Source organism: Lagopus muta, chromosome 14 (genome assembly GCF_023343835.1).
Source record: "Lagopus muta isolate bLagMut1 chromosome 14, bLagMut1 primary, whole genome shotgun sequence".
In the NCBI taxonomy this organism is placed as follows: domain Eukaryota; kingdom Metazoa; phylum Chordata; class Aves; order Galliformes; family Phasianidae; genus Lagopus; species Lagopus muta.
In genome coordinates this window covers 14,867,867-14,887,113 of record NC_064446.1, presented here as the reverse complement: position 1 = coordinate 14,887,113, position 19,247 = coordinate 14,867,867, and the positions used below count along the sequence as shown (strand labels likewise).

General features: G+C 45.8%; 1 long non-coding RNA gene across 1 annotated transcript; it reads left to right on the top strand.

The window, feature by feature from the left end:
• The first annotated feature begins 125 nt into the window (after positions 1 to 125).
• Positions 126 to 19,000, top strand: LOC125700120 (uncharacterized). Its single transcript, XR_007379786.1, has 3 exons — positions 126 to 1,913; positions 10,506 to 10,690; positions 11,040 to 19,000. It is a non-coding gene; the product is annotated as an uncharacterized LOC125700120 (long non-coding RNA).
• The last annotated feature ends 247 nt before the right edge of the window (positions 19,001 to 19,247 follow it).

The following is a 19,247-nucleotide window of genomic DNA, read 5'->3' as shown; positions in this document are numbered from 1 at the left end:
CAACTCTGAGCAGACAACGTTGCCATATTAGGCACTGGAGATATCTGTACAATATAACGGTTTTTTAGAGCTGGTTGGGAAAGGCAGGTAAAGCAACGGGTGTCTTAGCTCACATTAACAGATGGAAATGAACAATCCCACTTCTCAGGAAGCTTTGGTTGAACCATTTCTTAACGCTTTTTCTTCTCCTTCCCCAAGCAAGGACGCACTTAGGCCAAGAACGATAGGGAACAAGAATATGATCCAGAGGATTCAGCTAGTGGGAGAGGATGGGCAAAATTCCACGTGTTGTCTGCTGTGGGCACCAGTTTGTCTTTCTCTGCTGGTTCCAGTACCTCCTCCCCAGCTGTATGTGCCCATTACAGCTTTCTAACAGCACAGCAGAGAACACACGTAGGTGTAACGTTTGTTTTAGTATACATATTCACTTAAGCTAAGAAGTGCAGATGCTTTTGCATAGAAATCTGTTCTTCCTGTTCATCTGGTATTTTCACCAAGCCTGGACATCAATCCATGGAGTCTTTTCTCTGGAACCCTGTTTTTTGACAGTGAAGTTCTTGTTAAAACCTCTTCAGTTTCTGAAATGGATGATTGCAAGCCACAGTTGCATTGCGTAACTGACATGGAGTTTAAAAAAAAAAAAATCTCATTAGTTTTCTAATGGTTCATTTAGCATCTGCTTGACTTCAGCTATTGAACTGTTAGGCAAGCTGATTAATGTATTTTAATTGTCCCTTCCATTCAGCTTTTTCATATTTCTTATAGAAGGGCAGTCATGGAGCTTTCCCATAAGAGGAAAGAGCTCCAAGAGACAGTGACCTCTGGAAGGCTCGCATGTTTTGTTCAGAGGAGAAACAGATGTTACTGAGTACTTCTAGCTGACAAAGAGCATCTGCATGTTGTGTTTTCCCCAAAAAATAGCTGCAACAAGCAGCTGGAGACAAATTCCTGCCTCGTGCTTCCAAGCTTTTTTTACAGCTAGTATTAGCCCCTTGGAATATTTTGGTCTTCCCTGGCATTTTTACAAGTGATTTCAGTGATTTTATCCCTGCTGCTTTCTCCTCTGTCCTGCCAGAAGGAAATGCTGTTTTTCACACTTGTAGTCACTAAACAAGTATTTCTATAAATATGTTGTTTGCATCTTTCCAGGCTTACTCACCTTCATTTCTCCAGCTACTGAAGTGCTCAGATGGAGAGCTGCATCCTCCCAGCAAGAAATGACCTGAGACTCACGAGCGAGCTCGTGTTTTTCCATGACCCAGGTCCCTCAATCCCTCTTGGACTTCAGCACATCTCAGATTATCATCTACATTTGTTGGATCTTAGGTTGCATATCTTGGTTAAACTACTTGGAACTTCCAGAACTCGTTAGAGCTCTGCACCTGTCTGCATAACAATATTTGTGCATGCCAACAAACTTCCATGGCTACTGTCTGTCACCTATTTTCAATCCCCAGACAGCTGTTAGAGGACAGCAGAGCCCAGAACTTCCCTTCAGAAGGTGGTGCAATGCCAGGTGCTGCCCCAAGGCCCCATCTCTGAGTTTTTCCCATCTCATTTGTTACAGAATTTACTTCACATTGCTTGTAGCTGCCTTAAAAAAAAGAAAAAGAAAAAAAAAACCAAAACAATTTTCAAGCTTGTGTTACAGTGGTTCAGGCTTCTAAGTGCATTCTCTGTCTTTTCCAGGGAGCTGCAGGCCTGGCCTGTTGGGCAACAGGGCTGTGAACTGATGCTGGTGGGATTCCTGCGTTGGGCAACAGAGGCGTTAATCCAACAGTTGGGAGGTGTGGTTGTGAAAGAGCCCAGCCAGGCTCTTAGCACACACCAACAGAAGGATATGGAACAACCGCGGCGTTGCACGGAGCTGCACTTGCACCATTTCCTCCTGTGTGACAGGATCGGGCTCGAAGGTGGGTGCTCAGGGATGATGATGCTCACAGCTACAGATTTTGGAGAAGGACAGAGCTGAGTTATTGGAATTGTTCATTAGTGCCTTCCTGCGTGCCTCCAACTTCAGTCTGAACCATTTCCTGCTTTACTTGTGGGCACAATATTATGGCTGCTTTGGTTTGAAAGGAGAGAAATGTCATTCTTACCTACTTTTCCCCTTCAGATAAGCTTAATGAAGGTGCTAGGTGTGGTATTTGTGCTGGTGGTGGTGATGTTTTGGTTCCTCACCATGTCTTCTCTCAAGGAGCCGATGGCCCCACCTAGCAGATAGGAGATTTTTGGTTCCTTTCCTTTGGGGGCAGTTCTGCATGGCTTTCAGGACAATGTTCCAGCACTTAGGACTAATTAAACTAAGGTTTAACTGGGTTACTAGTCAACCTTTTCTGCTCATACAAACCCATGTTTTAGAAATACATCTGCTTATAACTGCTCAGTGTTATAACCCATACGACTTTTAAATTGATTTTAAGATGGTTAGAGCACATTATAGGTGAGATAAGAGAACTATTCTTACTATGTGCTCTGCAGTATGATCAGTTTTTAAACGATGCCAACTGTCTGCTCAAGCTCATTCTTCTGTGGGTGTCTAAAGAGACATCTGAGACTCAGAGATTGAAAACAAACCTGGGCCTTCCGCTGGGTGCTTGGTGCTGCCAGGTTGGGGTCTGGTACATATGTACAGAAGCAGCTCAGAAATATTCCTCATCTTGCAAGCAGAAGGAACAGATGGTAAGTGAGGCATGTCAAGCTTCATGTTGTAGGTAGAAGTCAGGTACAGTTAGTGGTACATCCATCTTACAAATGGTATAAAGGTTTAGAATTTTATTACTTTTTTTGGAAGAAAGAGCTAGAAAACTGAGATACTAGTGGGAAATCACAGCAAATCCTGTGAGTAGGAGCATCAATGAAAGGGCTGGTTTGCCACATCATCTCTTCTACACATGCTCCAGCTTCTAGTGTCCAAAACCTGATCATTTGGTCCACGAAGCCCTTCCACTTTGGGGTGTGTTCCCAGAGAATTGGATAAGCAAGAACCACATGTCTTATTTCTTGGTTATGCTGTGGGATGGTAATTGTAGGTTTGCAGTTCTTCTCTGAGATTTATTTTGAAGAACATTTTGGGAACAAATCACTGCTGGGCCTTTGCCTTCCAGCTGAGCTTTGTGTACCATGCCATTAAAGAAAATACATTTTGTTCTCATCGTCAACATTGAAATAATAACTTAAAAATTAACTGTAGAATTATTTTCCTGTGCAATTGGTGTGGGCTTTCATGGAAAATCAATCTGGCACAAAAGAAAACAAATTGCTCTTAATCTATAATCAGGCTTCTGACCACTTGAATAGGCTGAGATAAGAGAGGTTTTTGAAATGAGATTTGTCTGGACAGTTTTGTTGTAGTATCACTGGGAAACCATTGGGCTGTGCTAGCTAACCAGCCACCAGGCTCACTGCCTCACGGAACATCCGTATGGTGCTGAGAGCGTGTGGCCTTTCTTTGCCCAGAGTGAGTTGAGGATGCCCAGTGCTGGTATGCAGCTCCCATTGAAGCCAACCTCAAATTTACTGTGCCTCTATTAATATGCTAGTAAAGCCTGAGTTGGGTTCTAGCAGGGATTATAAAGGAACATAGAGGAAAACCTTTCTGCTGCTCACATCTGATTTCGTGAGGATGACTAACTTCTTGCTGAACCATCTAAAAGTCCTTTGATGCTCTGACAAGGAAAAGGGTGCAGCCCAGATATATGGGAGTTTCAGAGGTAGGGGTCCCACCTCTGTCTGCAGCCTCATGGGACAAAGTTATAATACAAACGAGGTAGAAAGGACAAGGATCCCTTCAGACCTGGTGAAGAAGTGCTGCGCTGGGGCTGGCAGAGCTCTGCCACTGCGGAAATGAGGGCCATGTGGGAGGGGCCCCTTGGCAGGGCTTGGGGCAGAAATCATACCATTACCAACCTCTGTCTAGCCTAAAGTACAGCAGAGTGTTTCAGCTATCACATTTCCACTGCTCATTCAAGGGTATTTTTAGTATTGGTGGATAAAGTTGCTGACTCTACATCAACTAATCCTTCCTTGCTGCCATGATCATGATGAGGGAAAAGCAGCCATTCTCTCAAATGTGCTCAGGTGGAAGCCTCCCTCCTTTGTGCTACTATTTAGAGGTCTGTCTAAATAGCATTTCTCTTATAGACATATTTTCATTGCACGTGCTTTTGCATGAGCAGAGATGAGCAGTGAAGGAGCTGCTTCCACAGGCAGTGTTGGGGCAGAGGCTCTGATCGCTGGTTTTAGCACAAACCTCTTAGCATTCACAGTGAGGCATTAACCTGTTGTAACACCAGTGATGTGGTTACATGGATGAGCCACAACATGAGCCCACGGTCCTCTGAGCAAAGAGACACAAATGCTGTGGCCAGAGCTGGCTGCTGAGGTCACCCAAATTAATTCTTGCCTTAACTAGGAGGAAGATTCTGTTTAAATGCTAGCAATGTGTATCCAGCAGCAGTTCTTCCATTTTGGCTGCCTCAGAACTGAGGATTTGTGCTGCACCCCGAGCACATCCTGGTGTACCTGGGGGTGACACTGCTGCTTTGCAATACCGTAAATGCTACCAGCATTATCAGCCACTCACAGCTGAAGGTGTACTTTGGGTATGATAATGATGTTGTGCCATTAAGAGAGGATCTGCAATAAATCCCTCCTGCGCCATTAAATTTGTGCTCATTCCCTGCCCTGTATCTTATCACTGGGGCTGCTGATAGCTTTCCTGTATGGCTTGGAAAGCAGCCTGTTGTGCTGTGCTATTTCCTTCTGTTGGCAGGTGAGGGTTAATTAAATCCTCCCCAGGCTCTGTTGCTTTGATGCTGTGATGGCTAGGGAAGTCTTTTTTTTCTTTTAGGGAACATTCAAGTGTCCACAGGCTGCCTGCGTTCTCCTGCAGCTCTGATAAGAAAATCCTGATTGTTTGCATGGCCCTGCTTGGACACATGGCTTTGGTTTAGCAGTGATAACGTGAAAAAGGAGAGAGTTGTGGCTCTGGAAAACCTCTGGTCTCAAAACCTTTGTGTTTTGGGTGGCTGGTGTGGGTGCTTTAGGAGAAAAAAAACCTCTTAGATTGGACAGCATCATGCAGGGAGATCATGTGCTGTGCCTGCACGGCTGTGCTCAGAGCTCCCAGCAGAGGGTGCAGATGCTTCTTGAGTCCGCACAGCTGATCCCAGGGGTGTACTCTGCCCTTACTTCCCTTTATTTTGAAAGAACAAAAGGAGGGCAGGGGCTTTCTGCTGTCTGAAAACTAGAATTATTTAATGCCCACATCTCTAGTTACTTTCAGAGGAAATTGTAACGGTGTTATAGTTCATCCTGGGAACTCTTCGATATGCAACTGCATGGAATGTCTATCGGTGGACAGCAGGGCAAGCAGAGGGCAGGAGATTTGTTCTCAGCATCTGCACAGTGTTTGTAACAAGAGCAGGGCATTGCTTTCCCTGCGTTGTGAGCTCTCAGTATCACAGGTAGCAAAGGAGCACACTACTGTGCGGATATCCTGCTGGGGAGTTGACAGGGATCAAGCAGTTGCTTTAACCAGCAAACTGACTTTTTACCTTAATTTATTATTATTAATTTTTCAAACCCAGTTGCTGCTTGAGCAAAAAAAGAAAAAATAAACAAAACCAAACCCAGCAGGTGTTATTGCTTGTGCAACAACAGCATTATATATGCTGGCAGTCCTGCTCACCAAGCACTGTGCTCTCCTCAATTAACAGATTTTCATGGGACCACAGACCCACGGCTGATGCTGGAGGCTGAGCAGTTCAGGGCCGTGTTACTCTCATAGCAGTGGGCTTTGTGCTGAGCTCACTCACTGGTGAGCAGTGCGATGCAAATGCCAGAGCTCCAGCAGGTTCCTGACCCCTTTACAGTGGTGCAGAATTTATTTATTTTACAGTGCTGGTTATGATTGACAGCAATTGGCATGGGAATAATGAGGACTGCAAAAGTCATCTCATGGCTTGCAAAACCTCCTCTGCAAATATTCAACATGCAAACAGTACATCTCAGATGGGAATGGGGATTTCGTGGTCTTTTTAAGCCCTGGAACACGAACTGAGTGCAGCCTAATTGGATGCAGCCTCTATCTTCTCTTCATAATGAGCTACAGATCTAAATTAAATTGTGCTCCCTGTGAAAAATATTTGCAAACTCTCCTTGCTGCTTACAAAGATTATTGAAGGCTGTTGCTGAGTGGGGTGAAAGCACTGTGCCAGATTTATTCCTCTTGCAAAGGAAGAGAGCCAAGCCCTCAGCTGTGCCATCTGTATGGGACAGAGCACCCCTTACTGCCTCGGCTGCTGCTGGGTATTAACCTAATTAGTGCCAAAAAATGATCTGTTTGCTATAGGAATTTCACTGAGAGCCCATATTCAGACCTAGTGCTTCCACCAACATCCAACGCTATACCAATGGCCTCAGCTCTGGTGTAAGTACAGCGTGGGACAATTTTGCTCTTCTTGTGGCTGTGTGATTTTACCCATGTATTTTGAGCCATCTCTAGATGTCACTAAAGGGTATACAAATCTGTTTGAAAACTCTGTTTATCTAGAAAGAGGAAAGCTCCTCATTTGTTCCTATGTGCCAATGCAATCCTTGGTCTTGCACTGAGACTTGGGCAGCTCCCACCCACCCTGCTCAGATCTGGCTGCAAGAGGCACAAATTTGCGGCTCTATGACACTCCTTTCATGGCAGAATGTAAAAATGACTCATTCCAACTTCCTCTTTTCCTTCTGCGTGAAGAGGCTGGGAAATGAGGTGAGCAACGCTCATCTCTGAAACAGGAAACCAAAGTCTTGCTTCACCACTGCTTGTAGTTTGAGTCCCAGCTGGCCCTGTGGGAAGGGCCTGTTGTGTCCCTTCTGCTGGCTGGTCCTCCTTGGGAATTCTCAGCCATCCAGGATACTCCAGAAAGCTGTGGCAGAGCAACACAGGAATGTGGTCTCAGTAGGAGGATGGTTTCAGAGCAGGCTGGGATGAATTGGTGCTGATTCCACCCATTTCTCAAAGCAAACACTGCTTGTCCTCCTTCCTTGCCTCCCATGGTTCAGAGCAGCCCATGGTCAGTAAATGCCTCTGCACGTTCTGAGCTCCTGTGAGTTTTCCAGCAGAGGAAGGAACCAAGAAGAGTATGACAGCCCCTGAGAAATCCCTCCTGAGACATTTCTTGTATTCTTGAGCCAACTCAACATCTTGCTGAGGAGGAGGGCTGCTGTAGCAGATGAGAAGTTGGGCTCTTCTGCACTGAACCAGCAGTGGAAGCTTGCCCTTACCAAGGCATGAATATCTTTCAGCATGCTCCTTGTTGGTAATTAGTAGGTGGATAATTAGTATTTGGTGGTCGGAGTCCGCAGTGGGTGTTCCCCTAATGACCAAAGGAACTGAAGCTGCGCTGTGCAGCCTGAGCTGCATCCCTTTGGGAAGGAAGCCTTGCTCTGCTGTCTCGCCACATTTCCTAACAGAAAGTTCAAATCCTAGCATAGCTGTATATATTTTCTTCAAAAGTGGTGAAGCAATGTTTTCCTACTGAAATACAATTCCACCCTCCTTGCAAGCAAGCTTTTATTTTTTTCTTTTAATTTTCTTTGAAAAACATACTTCTAGCTTCAGCTTTGCCTCTGCTCTGGTCTCAATCTTTTGCATTTGCAGTTAATTGCCTACTTCAAAGAAAAACAGAGAAGTCTTTGATTTACTAGATTGGCTAAATTCAATATCTTTCCCAGAAACAGTGGCTCAGTGTTTCCTAACAATAAGCTCAAATGTTTGAGCGATATAATTTCCTCGCTTCTGACACTCATCAAAATCAGCGTATTGCATCCAATTCGGTCTCCTTCATATCCCAGTGGCAAGCTTAGCTTCAACTTTATCCACTTTAAACAATACTCGGGTTTGCCACACAGTGTCCTAAAGCTGCAAGGTCTCGTTCGTGATACGAATAACATGCACAGTTGGATACCTACATTAAGTATGTATGATGAGATCACTTCCAGTAAAACCTTGAAATGCAGTAATGTGAAAAACATCTGGGTGTTGTGCATTTGATTTAAAGTTGGAAGTCGTGGACAAAGGGACCATACACTTATTAACGTGTTCTGTGCTTTGCAGAGGTTTCTGTGCAATTTACTCATTAGACTTCAATAGCAGAGAATTATACCACCTCTAGATTGAAATTAAATTATTAGGCATCAAAAGGAGGAAAATACATAATCTCTTGGTGGAAATTAGTAATTGCTTGTTTAATAATAATAATAATCTGAATTTAATACAGCAACTTCAGCCTACAAAACCACCCATCCATGTGTTCTTGGCTCTGTACGTGTGCCAAAACCAGGGGAAGGGCTGGAGGTTGGGAGTTGGCCACTCTGATTCCCTAGCAGGAGATGCTGCTGGATGTAACAGGGCAGGCAGCCAGGAGCTCCCACGGTGCAGTCCTATGGCCAGTGCCAAGTATTTCAGTCCGTGTGAGATGGCTGTGTGGTATCTGTGCCCAAAGCAAGGAGGAGGTTCCAGCTCTGCCACCGCCCTGCCATGGCCACAAGCACTGGGGCAGTTGGGTGAGCGTGACCGGCTCGGCATCGTGTCAGCATTCATGGCTCCCCTGCAAGTATGTGCGGTATGTTTGAGGAGTATCAGTAGTGAGCTGTGGTAACCATGGAAATGTGGCTGTTTAGCAAATTGTGGAGAGGAAAATTCAACAGAAACGGCCAAAGGAATGAATTAGAGCTACCCCTTGGCAAGGGTGACGTAGAAAGTGGTGCTATTTTTTACTTTAAAAACAAGCAAACAGAAAAGCCCCAAACACGTACGTATGTGAAACTTGTACTTTTTCATTCATCGCTAGCCGTCTACTCTGACATGTGGAAAATATTTGCAGGGATGTTGCCATGTCTCCCACGTTTTGTTTGTGGTCCCACCTCGCCTTGCTGAGACGGACATTTTTCACAAAGCCAAGCGCACTGCCAAGTGGGCTTCCCTCTGTCACCTCTACAACCCTCTCCCCTCTCTTTGTGCAAAAATGTGCTCCTGGCAGCCCCAGGTTCACCTCCTTTGGAGGCAGACCTGTGCCAGCTCTCCCTTTCCTCCTGGAGTTTTTCTAACGTTTGTGCTGGGGAGAAACTTGTCAGCAAGAGGCTTCAGGCTGCATTGCAGTGGGAGTCCCCCAGCTATGCTGTTTGCTGTGCGGAGGTGCATCTGTTTCTGTATTTTATCCAATAGGGCTGAATAGCTGAAGAATTTACTGCATTATTTAGCCTTAGTTTCTTCTCAATTGCAATATGTTTATGTATGTACTGTATGTTGGTCTTCATCACTGTAACTTCCATTTGCAGAGAAAGGCCAATTGCAACGCAGTGCTGATCTGCAGCAGCCACGGCTCCATCCTTAGCAATATGGGCAGCCAACCAAGTGCAAGGGAAGCAGTTTATTCTGAAGAAGGGTTGCCTTGCTCTCCCCTTGGGCTCCCTTTTTGGGAGGCAGATATACAAATCCCACAGCGTGGACGTGCAGGGTCAGCTGCCACCCATGTCCCTGTGCTGGACCCTAAGCACCCACCAGTGGCTGGGGAACCTGTGCTCTGGGAGTGCAGACAGTGACAAATGAGCAGTTACTGGAAAGTATTCTTCCAACAAAACTGCATGCAGCATGACTCATCTGAGAGCAGACTAGCAAAGCAAGTCACCTCTCATCTTAAAACACAGAGCACAGCTAGGTTCACCCCGTGTATAGCCATCCTTCTCGAGGAGCCCCATTACTCTATCAGCAAGGCATGCTGTGTGTCGCACAACCACGGCACGCTAATCCCAACTGCCATAGAGCAGCTGCTCAGTGTTTGCATGTGATTTATGGCAACACGCTGCAAACATATACATATGTGTGTATATGAAAGAATAATACACGAGCACTGTTCTGAATGGAATAGAAATCCTAATTATTACTACAGTGGCAGCAAATTTATTTCCTGCACGTCACAAGCTATATATTGTCCAAATTCCTTCACAGAGTACATGAATAATAATAATAAAACAACAACAAACTCGATTGATCTTGGAAACCAACTGCATCATTTTTCCAATATGAAAAGATCATGGAGAGATTTCTGTACAGTGTTTCTTTGTTTCTACAGTTACCCCGGGACTAAGTGCAGATTACGTTGGGACTATATGGAATCATTTATCTTAATGTAATACCAGTGAATGTCTCTAATTATTTAAGAGCTTACAGGGTTCAAACAGTAGCTCAGATTCCCCACGTCAGGCACTTCATTTGCTTTTTATTCTGAAAAATGTGATAGCCCTTGAAAGGAAGGAAAATGTTTTTCTGGATAAAGGGAGGCCTGAACTAAGACTTCGCAGGAAATTTTCTTGATGAGTGTCTTATGGACTGGATTTCACCTGCCTTATCATCCACTCACTGCTTCGTACACTTTTGACTCTGCTCCCCCACCACATGCTTTTTATTTTATGTCTAGGACATTTTCTTCCTCGTTTTCTGCTTTTTACAGACCACGCGGAACGTGAGGCGATACCACCAGGGACTAAGATTGGTGCCAGACTTTTCCCAGTGGGCAGACCAAATGGGAAAGTTCAATTCTGCTCTAAAAACGTGAGAAATTCTCTGTGAAGATGCACGGGGGCCTAAGGCAGTGTTTGGGCCAGGCATCCAACCACCACTGATGCATAGGGATTGGTGAGTACCAGTTGGGCATTTCCATTTCCCGGTGGTGCTGGTTCACTGCTGGTGGCGTCACCATTGGGCTGACTGTGATGGGAACCATCTGCAAAACTGATGGGTTTGACTGAAAATGAGGCAGCAGTGACTTTGATGAGATGGCTCTATGTTTTTACAGCACGTTTGTGTTTTTGCAACCAAAACTCCCAGCCTGGGATTTTGCTGAGTTGCTCTGTTTTCCACTTCCCCCGTTTGCGGTGCGTTGCTGTGGGAGCTGGGCTGAAGCTGGCCTGGCACCAGGCAGAACATCAGCCCACAGCTCCTGCAGTGCAAGGGGCGAGCAACATCTGTCTTTGTGCTTATTTAGCAGATCCTTGGTGCTTGTTCCCAGCCTGCACTCAAAAGCAATGCTTCCAGAGGTGTTTGCAAACCTTCCCTGGTGCCTTGGATGCCTGGAATGTGCACCTCACCCCTGCTGCAGAAGTGGCAGCCTAGGCTTGGATCCTGCTCAGGTGAGCCCCAAACCCAGGGACAAGGGATAAAGCTCCATGAATTGAGCCTGAACCTTTCATCCTGCCAGATGACTTACACTAACATTAATGGAAACTGTGTGCAGAAACCACAAGTTTAAATCAAGAGGATTATGTCAAAAAAGCAGACTTTACATTTGTAATTCCAAATGACAGACTGTGAGCAGTGGTTTTTTTGCTCACTGTAAAGAACCCATCACTATTTTCAGCTTCTTAAAGCTGACACGATGCCCAAACTTCATGGGAATCAAGTTCTGAAATGGTTTTTGTAATTCAAAGGATAAAGGAAGAAATCTCCCCAAATGGGGTTATGCTAATAAGCACCTATGCGAAAAGAGTAGTTCTCAGAATCTTCAGCCCAAGTTTTGGCTTGGCATCTCACTGCAGCTCCTGTGCCAAGGTAGGCAAGCTGCTGGATATCATCTCCTTGTGGCGTGGTTGGGAGCGAGGTGAGCCATGCTGCGTCAGTCTGTCTTTCCTACCCATCCCTGATGCTTTCCATGGAAGAAAGCCTTTCTTGACCCTTGGCACTTTTCAAATTCTGTCCACTAATTAAAATGAAAGGAAGGGAAAAGACAAACATCAGGAATCTCCACTATGAGTGGTGTTGATTTGTCTGAGGCTGACTGAGCCTGGAGAAATAGCTCCTCAGCTTTTGAGCAGCTAGGGATATAGGGCAGATCCAGCACACCAGTCAGGCACTGATCAAAATGCATTTGAAGAATGGTGTGAAATTTAATGCTGTGAGCATTGCATCAGGTTTAGAGGACAAGAACCAAACTTTTTGCCAGGAAACAGTAGCCATCACTGACAAACAGGGAGCAACTCATCTTGTCAATGACGGACGTGTTTGCAGCTCCGGACATCTGGAAGGGATTTAGCAGAAAGGTCTGATTCCTGTGGCACCGCTCATCTCCCTGCCTGATGGATTCAAAGGGGATGAGGTAAAAGGAGAAAAAGAAAACTGAAGATTCTCAGGAGGTGCTTGGCTGCAGGCCAGCAGGCTGCTGGCTGCGTGGTTCTAAGATTGCTCAGTCTTACAGAAAGCTGCAAAGGAACAGGCTGGTTCTATAGGAATGTGACCTGACTTTCCAACCTGCACGGTGACTTGGCTGTCAGGTTATTCTGGCAGAGGTTTCTCCCTTCCTGGGGTCTGGGAAGCCTTCCAACTGACCGTGCAGCATTTGTGGCTCGAGACACGCTGTGCTCGTGCCCTTGGTTTGGTCCCTGTTGGAGGTGACCTTCTTAGGCATCATGCTGCTGTACAGCATGCTGGTGAGCCACATGTTTTATAATCCCATAAGGTTTGGTGTGTTATCCAGTGCATGACGTGCCTCCTTTACATAAGGATGAGACTGAAGGAGAATAGCTGGTCTGTGTGTTTAACTTGCTGTTGGAATATGTCACTGTGTGGCTCATGTTTTTGAGATGTTTTCTTTTAGTGCCCTCTGGGCTAAAATAATAAGGGTCTGTCCAGGAGTCAGAAGTCAGCCTGTTGGCTCAGACCTCGGTGGGATTCAGATACAATTCCTAATTTGGGAAATTCCTGCTCCAAGAAGTCCCTGGAGGAGAATGGCTGAGGAATTCCCTGATTCTTATTTTAAAGCGTAAATCACTGAGATCCAGAGTAAGGCTAATGGGCTGACCGAAGACACAACCACCTATGAAAGTAGTCCCAGCAATAATATGCTGGGAGGAGGATCTTCAGATGACCCTTAAACAATTTTATTTTATTTCATTTTCCACTTTGCAGAATGTTTGTTTGTTTAAAAGAGTTTTCAGGGGGTTTGACAATTGGAATTTTAGACAAGTCTTGAAAATCTAGAGCAACAGTGTGGGTGCTGGAAATGTCTATCTAGCATCCTGGCAGCTTGCTGCTCCCGGAGCAAGACTTTGTGCTTCATGTTCTTGGGTGTGTGTTTGCACAATAATCACATCCCCTGAACCCTTTGCTTTGCTCTCAGCTCTCCTACCTACCTGGCCTCTCAGAGAAAAAAAAGAAAAGTACAGTTTGGGATTTGCAATTAAACAACCATGACCTCATCCTGGGAGTTTCACATTGCTGCGAGGATTAGGACCATATGACTGCAAAGGCTGTCTGATAAATATTTGTTCCTGCTCATGGACGAAACGTCTCTCCCTCAGCAGCTGGAGGAGGGAGCTCTGCTTCCCGCTGCGATGGGGCTCCGCAGCAGCTCCCTGTGCTCCTCCTCGTGTCAATTAACCCATCATCCCTCCCTTGTATTGAAAGGAGAAAGCGAAGGTGTCCGCTTGCCAGCTTGAGAGTCAGAGTGATGAGTACAGATGGTGCCAAAGCGTTGTGAAAAGCAGACGTAGAAGAATTAAAAACTAATAATGAAGAAATGTGTCTGTCTTGGTTGTGCTGCAACTGCCAGACTAATCCTGCTGGCATCCTCCCAGGTTAGAGCATCACTTATTCATGTTCTTAGTAGCTGGCAATGCCGCTTTGTAGGAGCAGTGGTGGAAACAGCTTTGGTTTTAAGCAGCTCTTTAGTTGTGCTGAGGTTTTGCTTCATTTGAATTCCAGATTTCCAGGCACTTGGGGCTAATCTAATACAAAGTCCTATTGTATCACATGAAGAAATAACTTCTGTGACTCCTCCCGTCGGTGCCAGAAGCTCAGGTTCTGTTTACCTTGCACCACTGAAATCAAGAGGTCACTTTGCCTGAGCAAGAGGGGCTGGATTTGGCCCAAGCCATCTTGCTTCACAACGTGCTGTCTATCCCATAAAAATCTGTCTCCACTTTCACCCAGCTATGGCTATGCCCAGCTCCTGGTGCATGCTCAGACATCCCCTGCCAGACCTATTCTCCCACTCCTGTGTCTCATGTAAAAAGCCTCAAACCCAAGTGCACGTGGAACATCAGAGATGTGTGCACTCCTTGCTGGATACAGCAGTGTGTGCCTGCCTTGGTGCCTGACTGAAACCAATGGAAAACACTACTCTTTGCATTCTACAGAGAAGGAACTACATAGACCTGGCTGGTTGTAGAAGTGGTTTATCCAGGAACACGTCTGTACGTTGAACTTGCATAATGAAGGCAATTATTTTCCATTCAGCCCTCCGAACGCATTGCAACATTCGTTCTCAGCAGCGGTAAGGAAATGGATCCAAACTGTTCCAGCTCTCCTGGCCATTTATCAAGGAGCCTTTACAAGCTGTGTAGACTGCATTACTAAATCATTCCCTCTCAGAAATGATTATGAGCCTTGTCATGTTATCTACTCAACTGTAACTACAAAACCACTGTGACTAAATGAAGCCATATGTCCCCTGTGATTCCTTGCAGTGATGAGGAGCCCTCCATACCTACCTATGAGTGCATGTGTTTCTGTCTATCTGTGTGTGCATGTAGATGGGTGGCAATAACCCCAGAACCATGTTAGTGGTGAAGTTCTGCTCGGCATGCAGCCGCCCAAAGCAGTCAGTGGGGAATGAGATGTCTGTGTCTTCACAGGATCACAGAATGGCCAGGTTGGAAGGGACCTCAAGGATCATGAATCTCCAACCCCCCAGCCACATGCAGGGCCACACAATGTCTTCCCACTGTCCATTTCCCCATCCCAGGACTGGTTTGGTGCAAGTTCTCCTATGCTGTTTTTGTATCACACTCCTAGATGCAGCATCTTTTCCTGCTGTTGAAGATGTGACTCAAGTGAGACATTGCGACCTCTGCCTTCTGCCCTGAGAAACACTCTGCTGTTCTCCCAGCACTGCTCTTGGCTTCCCAACACTGTAATTGTAAGTATTTTTAGTGTGCTCCTAACTGTGAGAGCCCACAGGGCTTGTATAAGCCCTTGGGTTTACTTCAGAAATGTGGGTAGTATATTGCAAAATATACAGAGGGGAACGTTCTTGTACTTTCTTGCTCTACTGTTTGTTTTTGTTCCTGTGTTTCCTTAATACCACATGAAACATACCAAGACACAATGGCAGCGACTGCTTTGTCACATCAAGTGCATCGTGTTCTGATGGAGAGGTGGAGGAGAAAATGGCTTCTCCAACCTTGCTGGAGAAATTGTGGTGCTGAGCTGCACAGGGCTGTTCTGAGGTTGGTCTTCAAGTCAGAGCTCTGTCATGGTTTCAGTGAGTTGAGTTCCATCCAAAGTCTATAGGATAACAGGAGCAGCCTCCTGGCTATGTGTGTCCCGTTACAAGATGGTTTATTGACATAATGTAATTGCAGTATCTTCTTGGCAGGGACTGATTTCATCTGCTGTATTTAACAGAAATTAACTGCTATCTCCCCCCCTCCACCTCCCCTTTTATTAAGGAAGTTTCAGTATAACATAATAAAATAAATGAACTCAGATTTCAAACCTTAGCATCCCAAAATAACAGTCTGCTGTAATTTGGCTCAGGATGCTCCAACATTTGCTCTCTTCCTGCATTACCAAGTGGCCAACAGCCAAGCCCAGCAGATTACAGCGCTGACATCGGGCGTCTATCAGACCTTAAATCAGTCAAAGTGGGCCAGAAACAACTTGCTTTTATCCATTTTAAGGTCTGTAGACTGCTCTTCAAGTGGTTTGCTCTCCAGTGATGGCACAGACTTTTCCATGGCTTATGCAGCAATGCATGGAAACGAATACTCCCCAGAACAATACGTCAGACCAGGATTTCTTGGGGTTTTTCTACTTCATTGCTGGCTTGCTGAAAACAGGATGATAAATTGCGGGATAAGGAACAAAATGAGAACATGTGAGAGCTATAGAAGTGCCTTGTGGGAGCTGTTCTCTATCTCCTTTTTCTTTTTCTTATATGGACAACCTGACTAAGTGACGCTGAATTATTCCTTGAGAGTTGGATTGCTGCTCCTTGTGACTTCCTGCCCTATAATTTTACTGTATCATATATCTGCAGCATGGGCAGGGGGAAATAGAAAACAGATGAGGGGATATCAGCTCGGCCCCACAGTGCTGTTCAGTAGTTTTGGTGGGTTTGTTTTGTGTCTGTGCCCATCGGTGTACGCGGGAGAAACGGAGCAATGCAGAGACCTTCTGAAACAGATTTATCTCAAAGCATTTAATGTGGGAAGACAGTTACAAGCTTACACAATGAGGTAAGAGAGTTGTTTTGTTTATCCCAGAGAAGATGAAACACATATTTCTTCCATCTCAGTGACACATTAAAAGGAAGCAGAGTATGGTGTGTAATTGCCTTTTTGGCCAATGCTCCCCAGAGCCAGGACAGCGGGGTGCCTTGCAGTGCATAGGGCTGCTGCACTGCTAAATGCCTGTGGGGTAGTCATTCATTAATTTGGGCAGACCTAACAAGGCATCCAGCAATAACTCTGGCCTTAATGAGAAAGGAGAGCCTAAACCAACAGCCACTCCACCTGGTTTCCTTCATGCAGAGTTGGGTTTGGGATGGAGCATGGCAGCTCTGGGAGCCACTGGGTACCCAGAGGGGCTGGGAATGCTCTGTATGGATGCTGCAGACTGAGGAACTGGCAGAGCTTTGTGATGGGGATAAATTCAGAGGGATTTCTTTCTCTCAGGCTCTAAAAAGGTAGTGGACTCACTGTCCTGGGAAGGGTTGAAGAAGGATGCAGGTGGGCAGTATTGGTGATAGAGGGACCAGGAGATCTGAGAGGTCTTTTCCAACCTTAATGATTCCATGATTCTATTTCTAGTATTCTAAGGCAATGGTCCTTGGCCCTAAATTTGACAGCCAAAGCACGTTTCACTTTCTCTTCTTTCTATCATTCTCTATTTTCTATTTATTTTTCTCCATTCTTCCTCCATCACCAAACACAACTCTGAGTTTTATTTAATTCTCAATTCCCACCGTATGTCACATCCCCCAAAGGCCAGGCAGGCTGCAGGGTGCACTGGGGTTTCCAAGACAGCCTGTGCTGCTTGCAGCTCTCTGCATGTGTTACTGCAGCAATAGCACTGCACACACACGCAGTGCCTTTTGGACAGAGCTTTGAGACGAGCCAAAAGATAAACCCCACCAATTCCTTCCTGCAGCACAAGGGGTGGTGAGGAAAGCAAGATTAGTCTCCTTCCTTTTTCAGCAGACTCCAGACACATCAGATGAAGCTGCCTACAAAGGGAAACAATGAGGATTATGTGGTTTTAACCAGGATTTTTTTGCAAGACCGATGTGTGAAAGAGAGCTTGGCGTAAAGGAGCATTTGCTGAGCCCTCAGTGTGTGAAACTCAGTGGAGATTCAGTCTGTCTCAGGGATTTGGGTTGTACCATATGTAGCTAGAACTTTTCATCATGGAAATTACTGCCTATACTACTATGAGGAAAGCAGAACTTTAATATGGCAGCCTTTAAATTCCACGCTGTTGATCATAGAATCATTAAGGTTGGAAAAGACCACTCAGGTCACCAAGTGCAACCACCAACCCATCGCTGCTGTGCTCATCAGTGCCCCTAAAGCTGTTGCTGGGGAGGTGGAAAGGTGGTGGTTTGTTGGCCTTCCTGTGCAGCGATGGAGCAAAGCAAAAAATATTTATGCTCTGAGCAATTCAGTAATTTCGGATTTGTTTACGCAGCCCAATCTTTCACTAAAGATGCTTGTGATTGCTGTAGGTTTCTTTGCTGAGGCTTTGGGGCATGTCTTGCCACCCCTTCTGTCAGCGGAGCAGCTGTAACCCTGAAATGCATACCAGTGTCTGTTTGTGTAAGTGCAATTTTCCACGTGATTGATTTCAGAGTATTTGTATGAGTGTGCACAGAGCCCGCTGCACATGGATTTCATTTCAAACTCAGCATCTGTCCGAAAGCAGAGGTTAAAGCAAGTGCAAGGCAAAGCGCTGGCCATTCACAAATAGGCTTGTCACAGTCTGGTGGCCCTCTGTATTGGAATGGTCCTTTGAAACAGGCAAACCACTCTCAAAACGATTCACGGGAACTAATTGAAGGCTCAGTCAGTACACAGAGTCCTGCTGGCACGGGGTAATGAATGGAGATGCACTGAAGAGGAACCAGGAGGCAGTGCAACCAGGAGTGAGGGGCAGGGAGGAGGAAAACTGCAGCAGGAGATAAAAACATAAGGTTTAGGTGTGGAAGGTTGGCGTTAGGCAATACCTAACAGGGTTTAAAATCTCTCCCTTTTTTTCTCCGTAAGACATGACCTCTATTTCTCATTTTTGGGATGGAGACACGAGCCCTTCCAGGTAGGACTTTGAGATCCATCTGTTTGATGGAGACAGCATTGAGGAGAGGAAACCTGACACTGGGGAAAGGCTTTGTGTATTTTATCCCAGAAGATTAATGCTGTTTACGCTAATCAGATTTATTTACTGCAGTGAGAAAAGTATTTTTGTAAATAAAAAGTGTTTATTATTGCTGAAGAGTTCTTCTGTTTGGCTCAGTGGTTGCTCCCTGGCTACATTTCAATTCCTGTCCATTGCTGAGCTGCTGCCCTTCCTGTAGCCTGCAGATCCCCTCGAGGCTTTTGCAGAAGTTTGTCCCCGAGGACAAGTGGCCACAAAGGGCCCCTTCTGCCTTCCAGAAAGACTTGGGGAGAAAAGAGCCCTTAAAGTTTGGTGTTGGTCCAACCAGATTGAGTTCATCAGGAACACGGCTAGGATGTTGCAGTGCGTCAGGCTGGAATTTGGGCACCAGGTGACATGAGGCTTCCCTTATGGACCCATCATTAAGGTTGGAAAAGACCTCCAAGATCATCTAGCCCAACTGTCAGCCCATCCTTGCCATTCCTGCTGAACTGTGACCCTCGGTGCCACATCTCTGTTTCTTGAACACCTCCAGGGATGGTGACCCCACCACCTCCCTGTGCTGGCATTGCACGAGGAGCTCTGGTTTGTGCTCCAGCCCCGTTTCAGGCCCTTCAGGACTTCTGCACTGCCTCTCCTATGGGGCACCTATGGGGTGGGAGCAGTGATGGCTTTGGTGCAGCTCTGATTTCTCTGCTGTCGTCGCTGTTATGAGCACTGATTGTTGTTGTCTGCTCTTAGCTGGGATGGAAATTTCCCATGCAAGTTGCTGTGCTGCCTGGAATGCCAGGGCTGTCTGCAGGGCTACGCTGGCTCCCAGGGCACC